The sequence below is a fragment of the Notamacropus eugenii genome, chromosome 4 (genome assembly GCF_028372415.1).
Source record: "Notamacropus eugenii isolate mMacEug1 chromosome 4, mMacEug1.pri_v2, whole genome shotgun sequence".
Lineage (NCBI taxonomy): Eukaryota > Metazoa > Chordata > Mammalia > Diprotodontia > Macropodidae > Notamacropus > Notamacropus eugenii.
The window spans coordinates 197,785,582-197,801,752 of NC_092875.1; the positions used below are offsets into that span (position 1 = coordinate 197,785,582).

Consider the following 16,171-nt stretch of genomic DNA (forward strand, 5'->3'; position numbering starts at 1 on the left):
GTATCATTTTTCATGGTTGAAAAGAACTGGAAACAAAGTAGGTGCCCATTAATTGGAGAATGGCTGAACAAATTATAGTATAAATATATTATATTCATATATATATATACTATATGAATATTATTATGCTGTTAAAAAAGATTAAGGTAATGGATTCAGAGAAACCTGGAATGGTGCATACAAATTAATGCAAAGTGAACCAAAGAACAATTTTTACATCAACTATTACACTGTATTGGAAAATAACTTTTAAATGCTTAAGAACTATGATCAATGCAATGACCCACCACTATTCTAAATGATTAGCAATGATTCTTGCTTCCTACCTCTGAGCAAAAATGTTATGGACCAGAGGGGCAGAATAAGACATATATGACCAGTGAATGTATTTCTTTTGATTAATTGTACTTATTTATTATAATGGAGAAGTTTTATTTCTTTGGAGGCAAGGACTTGGAGGGAGGATGGAGACTAGTAATAATGATATAAATAAGAAGAAAGTAAGAAAATAAAATCAATAATGCACTTGAAATGCAGAGAAGAGAGTAGACAGAAGTTCAGAAGGAATCTACACAAGCAGAGCACTGCTGAAAATATTGTATTAAAGTAACAAAGAATTTTGAAAAATATATATATAATAAAAATTCACAGTGTTGCATATAATCCTTTTTATCTCTTCTTATTTGAATATGGATATGTTTGTGTTTGTTACTGTTTGTCAGATTTATTATAAAACTTAAAGAATTTTTTTAAAAGAGAAAAAGGTTAGTTTGTACTTTTTAGATTTTGCCATGTTAATACCTGGCTGTTGGGGGCAGTGGGGAGCAGGGTGAGGGAGAGTCCACCGTTGCCTCAAAAAAAAAAAAAGTTCATTCTTCTTGGTGTAGAATAAATTCCTCAGACTTTAGAAGCACAGAGGTCATCAAACTGCAGAAACTGAAACAAGGCACAAGAAAATGAAATCAAAGCCCAGAAACAGGTAGTATAAAGATTCTCTGGAACCATATGCCTGCCAACACAACACTGAGTAGTGATCACATGCCTAGAGGTGCAATACTTAATAGAGCAATGCCTAGCAGTGACAAAACCTGTGGAACACTACCTAGAGGAGATTACAAAGCACTCTAGGACCAGTGACAGTATCAGAAGTCACAAGTGTCCCTATAGCATCAGAGATATAAGATGCTCCTCCACGTCTGTACCCTGGCCAAAGTGTTCTCAATGTGCCTGATCCTTCAGGCATTCACTCTGGCCAAATGGATGTGTTTTCCCTCAGACAAACTGAGATCTGGGAAAGACCTTAGCTTAAAAAGGCCAAGGTTTCCCAGTGCATCTGAGCCATGGCCAGTCATCCTGACCTACATCTCGCCGCCAGACTCTTATGACTCTGGAGGAGAGAGTGAGACTGATGACTTTGCACACCCCTGCCTCACTTAAATGAAATTCACTTGCAAATCAGCATTTTAACCTTCTGATGTTATTGATCCTTTTCAAGAATGAAAGATGAACAACAATGTGTGTTCCTAGGAATATGACCACTAGGTGCATACTTTTCCCATTGTTAGGATATGGATCAATGAGTAAGTTTGTCCCAGGAAACATTCTAACGCTACTTTTCTTGTCATCATTTTATCTATTTCATTAAGTTCCTTTCCTGTCAACTAATTATGTCCTTTGGCTCTCTAGTAAAAGTAAATATATTTATGGGGGGGCTCATGAGCTTTAACTCTTGAATGTATGTGGATCCACATTACACCTTTAACCTGGGAAAATTTACCTAGGATGGTAGTGAAAAAAGAAAATACCCTAGGTGTTACATATCGTAAGCCAAGATACCTGGTTGCAGCATTTTAGGGGTCCTATAGAAATCAAACTATTACCTTGATAATTTTCTGCTTATTAGATCAAACTTCCCAGGGTGAAAGTCCATTCCTCCATCTTGATAAACTATCAGTGGCCCTCAAGGCCTTGCATTCCATCTCAAAAGTGGCACATACCCTTCCCTGAAATATTTCTATTTCTAGTTAATTAGAAATAGCCTTTTGGCAGATGAATAACTCTACCTTCTCCTGACCATTCAATGTGGTCAGGTACCGCAAATCAAGTACTGCAAATTTGGACAACTATGCTTTTAAAATAGCAAGTTATGACTAAATAAACAGAGTGTAATTGATAGAGGAAAGTCATAGCTCATAAGTCATGTTTCTCATGACTTTTTTAATCTCACTACAAGTTTCAAAACCATGACTAATGTGAAACGTTACCATTTGAACAGCTGAGGGCAAGGCTTAACTTTCTGAGGCCAGAAACAACTGCAAAATAGAAAAGCTGTTTGGTACATATTCCTCTAGGGTTTATGAAAAACTGATTAATGCCAGGTCCTCCATTTTGGTGGGAAAGGCCTTTTTTTTTTTAGTACTCACATACAAATAAGACAAATGATACATAAAAATGTTCTAATCCAATAATCATTTTCAGTCCTAAAATGTTTCAATTCTTCTCCAAAGTCACTGTCTGAAGTTACATTAAAGAATTCACTTTTGTAAAAACAATATATAACAAGACATTCTCAGAATTTTAATATAAGCTTTATTTAGTTGATTAAATATTTCCCAATTATATGCCAAAAAATTTAACATTCATATTTTAAAATTTGGGGTTCCAAATTCTCTTTCTCCTTCCTTCCTATTCCTCCTTGATAAGGCAAGAAATTTGACATCAGTTATACATGTGAAGTCACACAAAATATATTTCCATATTAGTCATGTTACAAAAGAAAAGACAGACAAAAAAAAAGAAAAAGAAAGCCAAAAAAGTATACTTTGATCTACATTTAAAGTTCTTCAGTTATCTCTCTGTATGTGGATAGCATTTTTCATTATGCTTCCTTTGGAACTGTCTGGGATCAGAGTAGTTGTCTTTCACAGTTGATCGTCCTTACAATATTGCTGTTCCTGTAGACAATGTTCTACTGGTTCTGTTAATTTCACTTTGTGGGAATTAATATGTCTTCCCTGGTATTTCTGAAACCATCTTGCTCAGCATTTCTTACAGCACAATAGTATTTTATCACAATCACATACCATAACTTTTTCAGCCATTCCCCAATTGATGGACATCCCCTTGATTTCCAATTTTTTACCACCACAAAAAGAGCTGCTTTTTGTTTTTTACAAATAAGTCCTTTTTCCTTTCCTTGATTTCTTGGATATACAGATCTAGTAACGATATTAATGAGTCAAAAGGTATACATGGTTTTATAGAGCTTTGGGCATAGTTCCAGAATTGATCTCCAGAATATTTGGACTAGTTCACAACTTCACCAACCAACAGTGCATTATTGTCCAAATTTTTCCACATCTTCTCTAGCATTTGCCATTTTTCTGTGATGTTATCCAATGTAATAGGTATAAAATTGTTGTTGTTGTTTTAATTTGCATTTTCTAATCAGCAGTAATTTAGAACATTTTAAAATGTGACTTATTAGTTTTGATGTCTTCTCCTGAAAATGCCTATTCATATTCTTTGACCATTTATCCATGGGGTAATGGTTCTTATGTTTATAAATTTGACTCAGTTCTCTATATATTTGAGAGGTGAGGCCTTTATCAGAGAAATCTGCTGTAAAAATTTTTCCTCAGTTTTCTGTTTTCCATCTGATTTTGGCTGCATTAGTTTGTGCAAAAGCTTTTTAATTTCATTTAATCAGAATTATCCATTTTATTTCCCATGATCCTCTCTTGTTTGGTCATAAACTCTTCCCTAATCCATAGATCTGACAGTATATTTTCCATGCTCCCTAGTTTGTTTTATCACTCTTTACATATAAATAATTTACTTATTTTGACTTTATATTTATATATAATATGAGACTTTAGTCTATGCCTAGTTTCTTCAAACTGCTTTCCAGTTTTCCCACCAATTTTTGTCAAATGATGAGTTTTTACCCCAAAAGCTCAGATCCTTGAATTCATCAAATACTAGATTTGTGTGGGCATTAACTATTATATAGTATTACATATTAATTTTATGTATAATTATTACATATTATTATATATTAATTTAATATATTAAGTATTATGTACTTAATGTATTCTACTGATCCATCACTCTATTCCTTCACCAGCATCAGATCGTTTTTATGATTACTGACTTTGTAATATAGTTTGAAATCTGGTACCACCAGGGTATCTTCCTTCATATTTTTTTCATAGATTCCCTTCATATTTTAAAAATGTATTTTTGTACATCTATAAAATAATTCATTCATGGTTTGACTTGCATAGCACTAAATAAGTAAATTAACAAGTAGTGTTGTCATTTTATTATACTGACTCAGCCTACTCATGAGCAATTAATATTTCCTCAATTGTATAGATGTCTTTATTTGTGTGAAAAGTATTTTGGAATGGTGTTCTTGGGTTTGTCTTGGCAGGCAGACTCCCAAGTGTTTTTACTGTATGAAATTATCTTAAATAAAATTTCTCTTTCTATCTCTTCCTGCTGAATTTTTTGGTAATATATAAAAATACTGATGATTTATATGGGTTTATTTTACCCCCTACAACTTTGCTGAAGTTGTCAATTGTTTCAACTATTTTCTTAGTTGATTCTCTAGGGTTCTCTGAGTATACCAACATACATGCAAAGAGGGATAGTTTTGTTTCTTCATTGTCTGTTTTTATTCCTTTAATTTCTTTTCTTGTCTTACTGCTATAGCTAGCATTTCTGTGTTTTTGTTTTGTGTTTGTCCTTCAGCTGAAGAAGACCATGCCATCAGAGAAATAACGACATGACTTGCACTTGACTTTGTTTTCTGAGTGAAGGAGGGCTATGCAGGTCACCAGCCTCACTTCTTCTCCAGAGTCATCTGAATCCAGTAACCAGATATTCATCAGGATAACTGGAGATGACCCAGGATGAGGCAATTGGGGTTAAGTGACTTGCCCAAGGTCACACAGCTAGTGAGTGTCAAGTGTCTGAGGTGAGATTTGAACTCAGGTCCTCCTGACTCCTGCACTGGTGCTCTATCCACTGCACCACCTAATTGACCCAATATTTCTAATTGCATTTCTAATGCAATATTGAATAATAGTGGTGTTTATGTATGTCTCTGTTTCACCCCGATCTTATTGAGAAGGCTTCAAGTTTTCCCTACTACAGGCAATGCTTGCTATTTGCTTTAGATAGAGTCTACTTATCATTTTAGGAAAGACTCCATTTATTCCTATGCTTTCTAGTGCTTTTAATAGAAATGGGTGTTGTCAAAGACTTTTTCTGTATCTATTGATATAATTATATGATTTGTTGTTTTTTCTATTGATATGGTCAATTATGCTTACAGTTTTCTTAATATTGAACCAGCCTTCATTCCTGATATAAAGCTACCTGATCATAGTGTATGATCTTTATGATATATTTGTAATCTTGCTATTTTACTTAAAATTTTTACACTGATAATCATTAAGGAAATTGGTCTGTAGTTTTCTTTCACTACCATTGCTCTCCCTGGTTTAGGTATCAAAATCATATTTGTGTCATAAAAGCAATTTGGTAGGATCCCTTATTTATCTATTTCTTTTAATAGTTTATATAGTATTGGGATTAATTATTCCTTAAGTTTGTTAAAATTTAATTGTAAATCCATCTAGTTCTAAGGATTTTTTCTTAGGAAGCTCATTTATGGCTTGTTCAATTTTTTTTTTCTAAGGTAGGATTAATTAAGTATTCTATTTCCTCTCCTGTTCATTTGAGCAGTTTATATTTATGTAAATATTTATTCATTTCACTTAGATTGTCCATTTTACCAAAGTATATTTTAGCAAAATAACTCCTAATAGCTGCTTTAATTTCATTCTCCAGAGGTGTATTATATCTGTTTTTTTCTAAAATTCTATTCATCTTTTTTACTTATTTTCTTATTTATTTTATAGTTACATTTATCTATCTCTAAGAGGGGAAAGTTGAGGTTCCCCATTAGTATAGTTTGTCTATTTACTCCTATAGTTTATTTAACTTTTATTTTAAGAATGTGGATACTATTGTCATTTAGTGTATATATGTTTAATGTTGTTATTACTTCATTGTCTAATGGTGCTTTTTAGCAAGACATAGATTCCTTGCTCATCCCCTTTATTCAGATCTATTTTTGCTTTTGATTTGTCTGAGAGCATGCTTGTTACATATGCCTTTTCTTACATCAACTGAAGCATAATAGATTTTTCTTCAACCCATTATTTTAACTCTGTTTGTGTCCCTTTGTTTCAAGTGTGTTTCTTGTAAGCAACATATTGGTGGATTCTGTTTCTACTTCATTCTACTATCCACTTCTATTTTATGGGTGAGTTCATCCCATTCATATTCACAGTTATGATTACTAACTATGCATTTTCCTTTATCCTATTTTCTTCTGTTTCCCTTTCTCTCTTTTTTGAACCTACCCCTCCTCTGAAGTCTGTTTTCCTTCTGGCTACTGCTTTCTTTTATCTGCCCTACCTTTTATCACTCCCTCTTTCTCTTATCTCTTTTTATTTCCCTGTTGGGTAAGATAGATGTCAATTACCAATTGAGTGTGTGTGGTATGCCTGCATGTGTATTTGTGTGTATATGTGCATCTATATGTGTGTATGTTCTCTCTTTGAACCAATTCAAGTGTGAGTGATGTTCAAGAATTGTCCACCTTTAACCCACCATTTTCCCCTTGCACACCTCTTTTATGGCAGATAATTTTTCCTATTTTTCTCTCTCTTCTCCTTCTCCCAGGGTATCCTTTCTAGACTATCCATTTTTGTTTGCTTCCTCCCAGTATACCTGATTCATTCCTACAACTTTGTTTTATGTAGAATCCTTCTAACTGCCCTAATGATAAATTTCTTAGAAGTTACATGTATCATCTTCCCATATAGAAAGGTAAACTGTTTAACCTTATTCAGTTCCTTATGATTTCTCTTGCATGTTTATCTTTTTATGCTTCTTTTCAGTCTTTTATTTGAAAGTCAAATTTTCTATTCAACTTTGGTCTTTTTATCAGGAATGTTTAAAATGCTTATTTCATTCCTTGAAAGATTATATTGTTTTTCTGGGTAGGTTATTCTTGGTTGTAATCCCAACTCTATGTCCTCTCTTTGAATGATTTCTTTCATGATGTTTGAAGTGTTATCTCTTTGACCTAGGAGCTCTGGAATTTGGCTATAATATTTCTGGGAGTTATCATTTGGGGATCTCTTTCAGATAGTGATCCATGGATTCCTTCCATTTCTATTTTGCCCTCTTATCCTCTCTGGCTTAAGGGCTCCTGAAGCTGCTGCTGCTTCTGTCACCACCACCTAGTCCCACCACCGGTGTTTTATCCACTTGGGCTCCAGTCCAGCCTCCACCTCCCTCCCCTCACTGTTTCCAACATGCTATGTCACTTGGCCTGAAGAATGTCTCACCTTGACCTTTTATTGGCTCTGTTACTCCCAAATTTTATTTGAGGCATTATTTTAAAATTCTTTGGAGGGGGATGTTGGGAGAAAATGGCTGAGTGCTTCCTCTACTTTGCCATCTTCATGCTCTCAGAACTGAAGAAATTAGCACTAGACAAGGAATCAGCAAGTCCCTCCCTGCATAGTGATCTGTGATAGTCACCTAGGGATTAGAACCTAGGCCACCATTATTACATCATTCTATTCAACCTTGGAGAGGATAACCCTGTTATGACAAAATTCCCTCCAGTGGCTCAATTGTTCCCAGGAACAGACATATCAATACTTAGGAGAACCATGGGAGAGGTAGGCCATGTATAAATTAAAGGCTCCCCAAAAGATACACATATTCAGAATTACACTCTAGTCCAATGGAAGGGAACATCTATCCAAGGCCCAGAAGAGTATGGTCAATCTGAACCTAGCCCACATATCATCATTTAGACCATTCCTTTGACCAGTGTCTCAATTGTAATTGTAACCAGAAATTCCAGAACTTGGAACAAAGTTAATTGAGAGGGGCAAAACCGAAAAAATATTCCTGGTTAGATAGTCTAGAGACCAGCATTGGGGAAATTGAGAAGGGTGAGGAAGCATGAAGTGGATAGTAAGAGTATTTGAAGGGGCAATAGTCTGTGTGAAGAAAGATAGAAATCTAAAAAATCATAGAGTTGAAAGAAAATTTGAAGGTTGTCTGGTTCAGCCCTCCCCAGAAGAAGGGAGGAAGAAGAGGAAAAGTATCTATAACAAAAGGGTGTTTATTAACAGTAGAGGAAATTTCAAAAAGCATACCAGAAAGAGAGGATAGAGGAATACAAGAATGAAGGATGACTTGGAATTAACTGGATAGAGAAAAGACTGTTAGGGGAGGCAGTTGGGGAAACTAGGATAGCTAGGGATTTGAGCTAGGCGAAAGGTGATTCTGAATCATGTTGATTAGAGGAGCAGGAGGGAGGACTTTGTTAATCATGCATAGAGGGAATACCAATTGTAGAGAAATTAAATCAGCTCCAAGGTTCTAATTAGACTGATGTACTAATATCCCTACATATCTCAATTCAACTTATTATAGTGAGGAGGTGGAGGCGATTTATTTTTCATGAGGAAACATATCAACTGTTTATCTAATCATCAACTAACATTTTTTTAGTACACAGCATTGTGTTTAATGCCAGAAAAATGAAGGGAAGGTGAAATTCTTTCCACCCTCAGGATCCACTACTGGACTAAGTTGTCAGGGATAAGAAGAAAAGTAGGTAGCAACCTGAACTCTTGCTGGGCATCCATATAGCTAGGCAGCACTAAAGGGGCAATTTGTCTCATTCCTGAATTGAGTAGGTATGAAGGGACGATGATGAGTGTGCTGTGTTGAAGGAAATAAAGAGTTTGTTGAAAAAGTATTGAAAAGAAAAACAGGAGCAGCAGACTGAAACATAATAGGTGCTTATTAAATTTCTGTTGAATTAATCTATCAACAACCTCTAGGCAACCAACAAAAATACAGTGTACTAGTTGCTTCACCTTATTCTATCATGGACAGTTTCCCTCACCTACACCCAAGCCACACCATGAAATGGATGTCTGTCCTCCCACCTTCTCTTTCAATATCAACCATTCTATGAAGAATACAACAAAGCCTGGGGCAAAAAGAATACAAAATGAACTGATGCAAACTTGCAGAAACAGATCCAGGAAAATAATGTGTACAATGAAAATGGGGAAAATGAAAAAATGGAAATGAATGAACATGGTATAATTATAATGCTCAAGCTCATCATGAAGAAAAGGAAAGAAAATGTACCTCCCTCTACTCTTTGAAGAAATGAAGAACTATAGGTGAGAAATAGTGTATATATTCTAAGACTCAGTTGATGTGTTAATTAGCTTTGCTGAACTACTTATTTCCCTATTCCTTTTTATTCTTGGTTATAAGGAATGGCTCTCTGGTTAGAAGGGAAAGATATATTGTGAAATGAAAGTGGTAAAAAATAAATTCAATAGTATTACCAAGGAGGGGGAAAAATCATCCATGCTGTTATGGACTCCATCACAAATATCAGGGTTCCATGATACATTGGTAAACCTCATTCTCAGGACTTGCCTTTCTATTCTCTCCAATCAACACTCCCTCTCCTACAGCATATTACTGGAAAATATCTGATAAACTAATTCACATAAAGGTGTAAAGGACTAATAACAGTTTAATTAGTTGCTCCCAAAGGCATTTGCATTTTACAAAGAGATAACATTTAACCCAAAGGAATAATTTACAAACAGTGATATTTAAGGTCTCACCAACAGGCCTGAGGTAAAGAATGAGGGAGCTTTTCTGGTGCCTTTCAGATCACACTATGCTCAAGTGGCTATATACCTTCTCCAAGCAAGCAAGCAAACATTTATTAAATGCCTGTTTTGTGCCAGGAACTGTGCTAGGTAATGAAAAATAAAAACAAAATAAGACAGCCCCTAAACTCATTGAGTGTATATTTGATCAAGGCAGACATTCTACCGTCATACTCTTGCTGATCTGGAAAGTAAATCTGTTTGGCCCATTAGAATTCCCTCATCATTTTACTTTGGTAAATGTGATATTGGATCCTGGTTACAGAGAGACTGCCTGCCATTGTCATTAAGCAGGAAAGCAAGAACAGACATCAGCACTGGCAGAGAACACCAACAGCATCCTAATCAAGGACTAATGGCTCAGGAGGTGAACATTGTGGCACGCACTCTGAGACCACTCACCAAGATTTGCAGGTGTTAGCCAGGATGCCTAAACTTAAAGAGAACAAAGCAACAACCCAAAGGTAACCAAAGGTTTGAATCCCCATACCCTCTGCACCTATTGCAAAAGTCTCCCCAGTGCAGTGTCCCTCTCTATTCTTCTTCACAAGGTAAAGAATTACAAGACTTGGTTTATGATTTTGAATCAGCTACTTACTGTCTGTGTGATTTGGGAGCAATGAACTCAACTTCTCTGAGCCTTGGTCTCCATAGTTATAAAATGGAGATAATAATACCTGCCATGCTTTGATTCCCACTATTACTGTGAGACTCAAACATGGGACATTGGAAAGAGTTCTCATTTCAGATTACTTAGACCCACCTCTTCTATTTACCACCTATATGACCTTGGACAAGTCATGACATTTCACTAAATCTCAGTTGCCTCATCTGAAGAGTAAGAATATTGAACTAGACAATCTTTAAAGTACCTTCCTGTTCTAAACCTGTAAGTCTGTGGAATGAAATAATGAACTTGAAAAGTCAATGTAAAACTGTTTAGTATTATACAGATGTAAGATTTTATTGTCTTATAAGTAGGGAAACTGAAGGGTAGAGCTGTGGCAGATCTTCCAGCTATCAGTTCTCATGATATCAACCAGTCACTATGCTCCACTTTTCTATATTTATTCACATCATATCCATCTATCAAGTCCATTCCAAGTCTTACCTCCTTTATGAAGCTTTCCTTGAGAATTCAAGAGTAAACTAATCTCTCTCCTTTCTGACCTCTCATAGCACTTATTCTCTGGAAAACCCATTTTGGTTCTCTAATCATTTCAGGAGTGAAAACTCCGCACCTTCTGACTAGATTTCAAGCTCATTGATGGCAAAATCTGTGCCTTATTAGAAATCATTTGTTGAATCCCTACAATGAGTAAGGCATTACAGGAGAGGCAAACTAATACTACTAATTGGGCAATTGATGTTATTTTAATAGTACCTTCTGAAGGCAGGATGTTGCAGTGATAGGGAGTCAGTCTCAGAGTCAGAGAGATATGCCTCCTACATATGCTAACTATAAGAGTAAGACAAAGTTCCTACCCTCTCAACAGCCCAGGCTTTTCTCCAGGGCATTAGAAACAAGTTTCAGATTTGCATTGGTAGAGGAAGTTTCCAGATCAGCACTTCTCCACACCAATTAAATCACAGATTTGAACAAAATCAAAGAAAAAAAACAAAGCTAGAAAAAAAAGACTCATGCTCTACTTGGAAAGGAAATAGTCTCTCCAGCAGATCAGAGCCCCTTAAAATGATCAGGACCTTAAATACAGATAGGGAAGACAGGTATCACTGTCCCCTATACTGTGCCTGTGTACAACATTGATGACCTTGTAAGTTCTTCAGAACTTTTTCCCTCAAATGGAGAAGGCAAGGACAGGCAATTACACAAATCAAGGCAATGTAGTGAAGCAAACTGTGTCAAAAGACCAGGGTTCAAGTACCAGCTCTGATATTTAAGAGATTTCTAAACATTAATGAGTCTCCTAACCTTTCTGAAACTCTAACAATGACAATATTTGTACTACCTAACTCACAGAATTGTAGCAAGGAAGCACTATGCAAATCTTAAAGTATCATATAAATGGGACTTTCAGAGAGAAGAGGGACTGCTGCTAACCATGATCTGCAGTGGGACCTAATACGGATTCTGTGATTGGTCACATGCACGTAGAGAATAGGCATTACAAATTTAAGCATTGTTAAATAGTTCTCATCCAGGGTTTCAGATCTGATGAGCCATATCTTGTAAAAGGCTCAAGAAAGCACCTGGGCAGAGGCGGAGCCAAACTGGCAGAATAAAGGCAGGAACTCACCTAAACTTTCCCCCAATCCCTCTCAATACCTGTAAAAAATTAAGCAAATTCTAGAGCAGCAGAACCCACAGAAAGACACAGTGAAACAAATTTCCAGCCCAAGACAACCTGAGAGATTGATAGGAAAGGTCTGTTGCACCAGGTTGAGAGAAGAACACAGTGCAGTGCAGGCCTGGAGCCGCCCTCAAGGGACTGAATCACTGGCAGCTATGGTGGTTTCCAGAATTCTCAGCCAACAAATGCCAAGGACAACTTAGAAGGTCAGTAGGAAAGGTCTATTGGACCTGGTGAGTGAAAACTGCAGTCCAGCCCTGGCCTCAGGAAAAGAGAAGCAGATCTTGGGAATGACTGAATCAGCAGCAACAGCAGTAGTTTTGCATGACTACACAAGTATAACCTATATTGAATTGCTTGCCTTTTCAATGAGGGGAATTGGGAAGGGAGGGAGGGAGAGAATTTGGAACTAAAAGTTTTTTAAATGAATGTTAAAAATTGTTTTTACATGCAACTGAGAAGTAAGATACACAGGCAATGAGGTATAGAAATCCATCTTACTCTACAGGAAAATAGAAGAAGAAGGGGATAAGAGAACGGGTAAGCAGATTGACGGAAGGGTTAGTCAGAAGCAAAACACTTTTGAGACGGGACAGGGTGAAAGGAGAGAGAGAATAGAATAAATAGGGTAGGGGAAGTGGGATGGAGAGAAATACAGTTAGCAATAGTAACTGTGAAAAAAAAATTTTGAAGCAAGTTTCTCTGATAAAGGCCTCATTTCTCTAACATATAGAGAACTAAGTCAAATTTATAAAAATAAGAGCCATTCCCTAATTGATAAATGACCAAAAGATATAATCAGTTTTCAGATGAAGTAATTAAACCTATCTATAGCCATATAAAAAATAGTCTAACACTATTGATTGGAGAAATGCAAATTAAAACAATTCAGAGGTACCATCTCATACCTATTAGATTAGCTAATAGGATAGAATGACAAATGGTAAATGACAAATATTGGAGAGGATGTGGGGAAAAAAAGATATTAATGTACTATTGTCGGAGTTGTGAATTGATTAAACCATTCTATAAAGCAATTTGGAACTATTCTCAAAGGGCTATAAAAGCATGCATACCCTTTAACATAGCAATACCACTACTAGGTCTATATCCCAATATAGATAAAAATAAAAAGGAAAAGGATATATATACAAAAATATTTATGGCAGCTCTTTTCTGGGAACAAAGAATGAAAAATTAAGTGGATGAACATCATTTGGGGAATGGCTTAACCAGTTGTGGTATGTAATTGTGATGGAATATTATTGTACTGTGAGAAAGACTTGTATGGGTTGATGCAAAGTGAAATGTAGTGGATACAAAGTAACAGCAATATTATAAGATGATCAGCTGCAAATAACTTAGCTATTCTTAGCAATACAATGATCCATGACAACTCTGAAGGACTTAGGATGAAAAATGCTGTGTATCTCCAGAGGAGAGAACTGATGGTGTCTGAATACAGATTGAAGAATACTTTTTTTTACTTTCTTTATTTTCCTTTGTTTTTTGTCTGTTTTCTTTCACAATATGACTATTATGGCTATGTTTTGCATGACTGCACCTGTAAAACATATATGGAATTGCTTGCCTTTTTAATGGGGGGAAAGGGAGGAAGGGAGAGAACTGGGAACTCAAAGTTTTGAAAACAAATATTGGAAATTGTTTTTACATGTAACTGGGGAAAACTATATACTAAATAAAAACTTTTTAAAAAGTAGAGATATTTCTGTAGAGGATAACAGGAAATTGGTATGTAAGTAGGGTGAGTTGACATCTGTTAATTTCTTCTTTCCTATATGTAGTGAAATAACTGGGGTGGGAGAAAATTCTACATACATACCTTTTCTTTGGCCAACAATGCTACTAAATATTTAAGGACTTTTATGGTTTGCTTGCTCAAAATTTCTCAGACAAATATTATTACAAAACTGTCAAAAAAAAAAAAAGCGCGTGGGCACCCACATCTCCCTTCAACTTGGCCAGTCCAAAATGAAACTTTCCCAATAAATCCACCCCTCTTCCTAACTTTCCTATTTCTCTATAGTACACCATCATACTTAAAGTAGCAGAGATTCACAACCAAGGAAGGGAGTCATCCTTGACAATTCTTGAATCAATTTATCACATCATGTCTGTTCTCCTTTCACAAGAGCTCTCAAATCTATCATTTTCTCTCCATTCCCACAGGTGCCAACCAAGATCAGGCCCCTCTTCACCTCTTGCCAGAACTACTGCAAGACTCTTATTGCTTTCCCTAACTGGTCCCTCCCATCTCCCATTTATCTATCACACAGATGCCAAATTTATTTTCCCAAAGCATAGGCCCTGTCATGTCATTCATCTGTTCAATAAACTTCAGTGACTTCCTCATGCCTCTGGGATAAAAGATGAACCCCTCTGTTTGTCATTTGAAGTTCTTCATAGCCTATTCAAACCTGAGATCACATTACTCCCTCTCACTCACTCTACATTCCAGCTTACTCCGTTCCCTTTATAACAATATTCCATCATCCACTTCCATGCATTTGTACCAATTGTCTCCTGTGCCTGAAATTCTCTCTGTTCTCATTTCTACCTCTTGGAATCTCTAGTTTTGGTTGGTTGGTTGTTGTCCTTCATTCTCAAAAAGGACCAAAATGTCATCACTATGCTAGAGTCAAGTTATAGTATCACTGACTATGGCTGATCAGACCAATATGACTTTGGAATGCTCTACCACAGGTTGGGCACAAATAGTCCACTTAGTTAAGACTTTGTTAAAGAACCGCTTTTGCAAGAAGCCCTTCTTGACCTCACTCCAACTGTTAGCACTTTCCCTCCCCACTCCTGTAATTACTTTGTATTCCTTCTATATTAATTTCGTATTTACCCATCTACATAAATGTTGTTTCTTCAAATAGAATTTAAATCCCATGAGAACAAGATCAATTTTTGTTTTTGTCCTTGTTTACCTAGGGTTTAGTACAATCCCTTGCACACTGTGGACCTTTCAAAAATACTTGCTGAATTGAATTCAGTTTAGTGAAATGGACAATTTTGAACAAGGAGGTATCCCTTTCATTCAATTGCATCCCTTGGAGTATACCCAAGGAAGCAGCTAGTATAAAGAAGGAACCAGCCATCCTCACAAACTTCCAGCCAATTGACAAATGTTCACAAATCAGGAAAGGTAAATGTCATCCTGGGAACCAAGCCCTGTGAAGATGAAACTTAGCAACTGTTTCTATAGGCCCTGAAACCATAACCTCCTCAACAACCACAAATATTGAATATCTGGGGGAAAAAAAGCCTTTGATACCAAAATCCTTGGCCCTGTCAAAGGGTCAAAAAATTGCTAGTTGAAATGACAACATATAAGGTTATCTGCTTTGCTATTGCACCTTAAGGCCTATAGGACTTTTCCATCTGACTTGTAGTTTAACTCTCCTACACGTGTTGTCTCCCTGTTAATATGTGTATACCTAGAGCTTAGTGCAATGTGCTTCAAAAGCGTGTTTTAATAAATGTCTTTTCTTTTATCCACTCACAGTAATAACTATTACAGTTATAATAGTGACAGTTCATAATTATATGGAATATAGAACTTTATAAATTGTTTTTCTTGCAGTAACACTTTGAAGGTGATGGTGCAAAGTAATCCTATTCCCATTTTACAGAGGAGAAATCTGACGTCTAAGGGTAAATGAATTTTCCAAGATCGTACAGCAAATAAGAATCAAAACAAAGATCCAACCCAGGCTGCCTGATTGTAATTCCAGCTATATTTTTTGTGGCCTCTCAAACTAGGCCATAAGAACTAAATAGATTATTTCTGAGGCCCATCTACCAGTGACATAGTCCAGAGTGTACTTTAAAGCACACCCAAATCCCTCTAGAAGGTTTTCTTCAGTATTTTAAGGATCTGGCCTTTTATTGCTACAAATACTTCAACTGACAAATCACTAACACTCACAAAACACTAACACTAACAATTTAATAAATGGCCTCCAGGAAGTTCAGGAAGACAGTCTAATGATAAGCCTCTCTTAAATTAGCTAAGTTGATACT

The 16,171-nt window shown here is 36.0% G+C and overlaps 1 protein-coding gene across 2 annotated transcripts in view; it reads right to left on the reverse strand.

Moving 5' to 3' along the window:
* Positions 1-704: 704 nt before the first annotated feature.
* DCDC2 (doublecortin domain containing 2) overlaps positions 705-16,171 on the reverse strand; it is a 281,088-nt gene continuing 265,621 nt past the window's right edge. For both annotated transcript variants that reach the window (XR_011965967.1, XR_011965969.1), the window contains one exon: positions 705-936. The gene's annotated coding sequence lies outside the window, so the exon portion shown is untranslated. The remainder of the gene's footprint in view (positions 937-16,171) is intronic.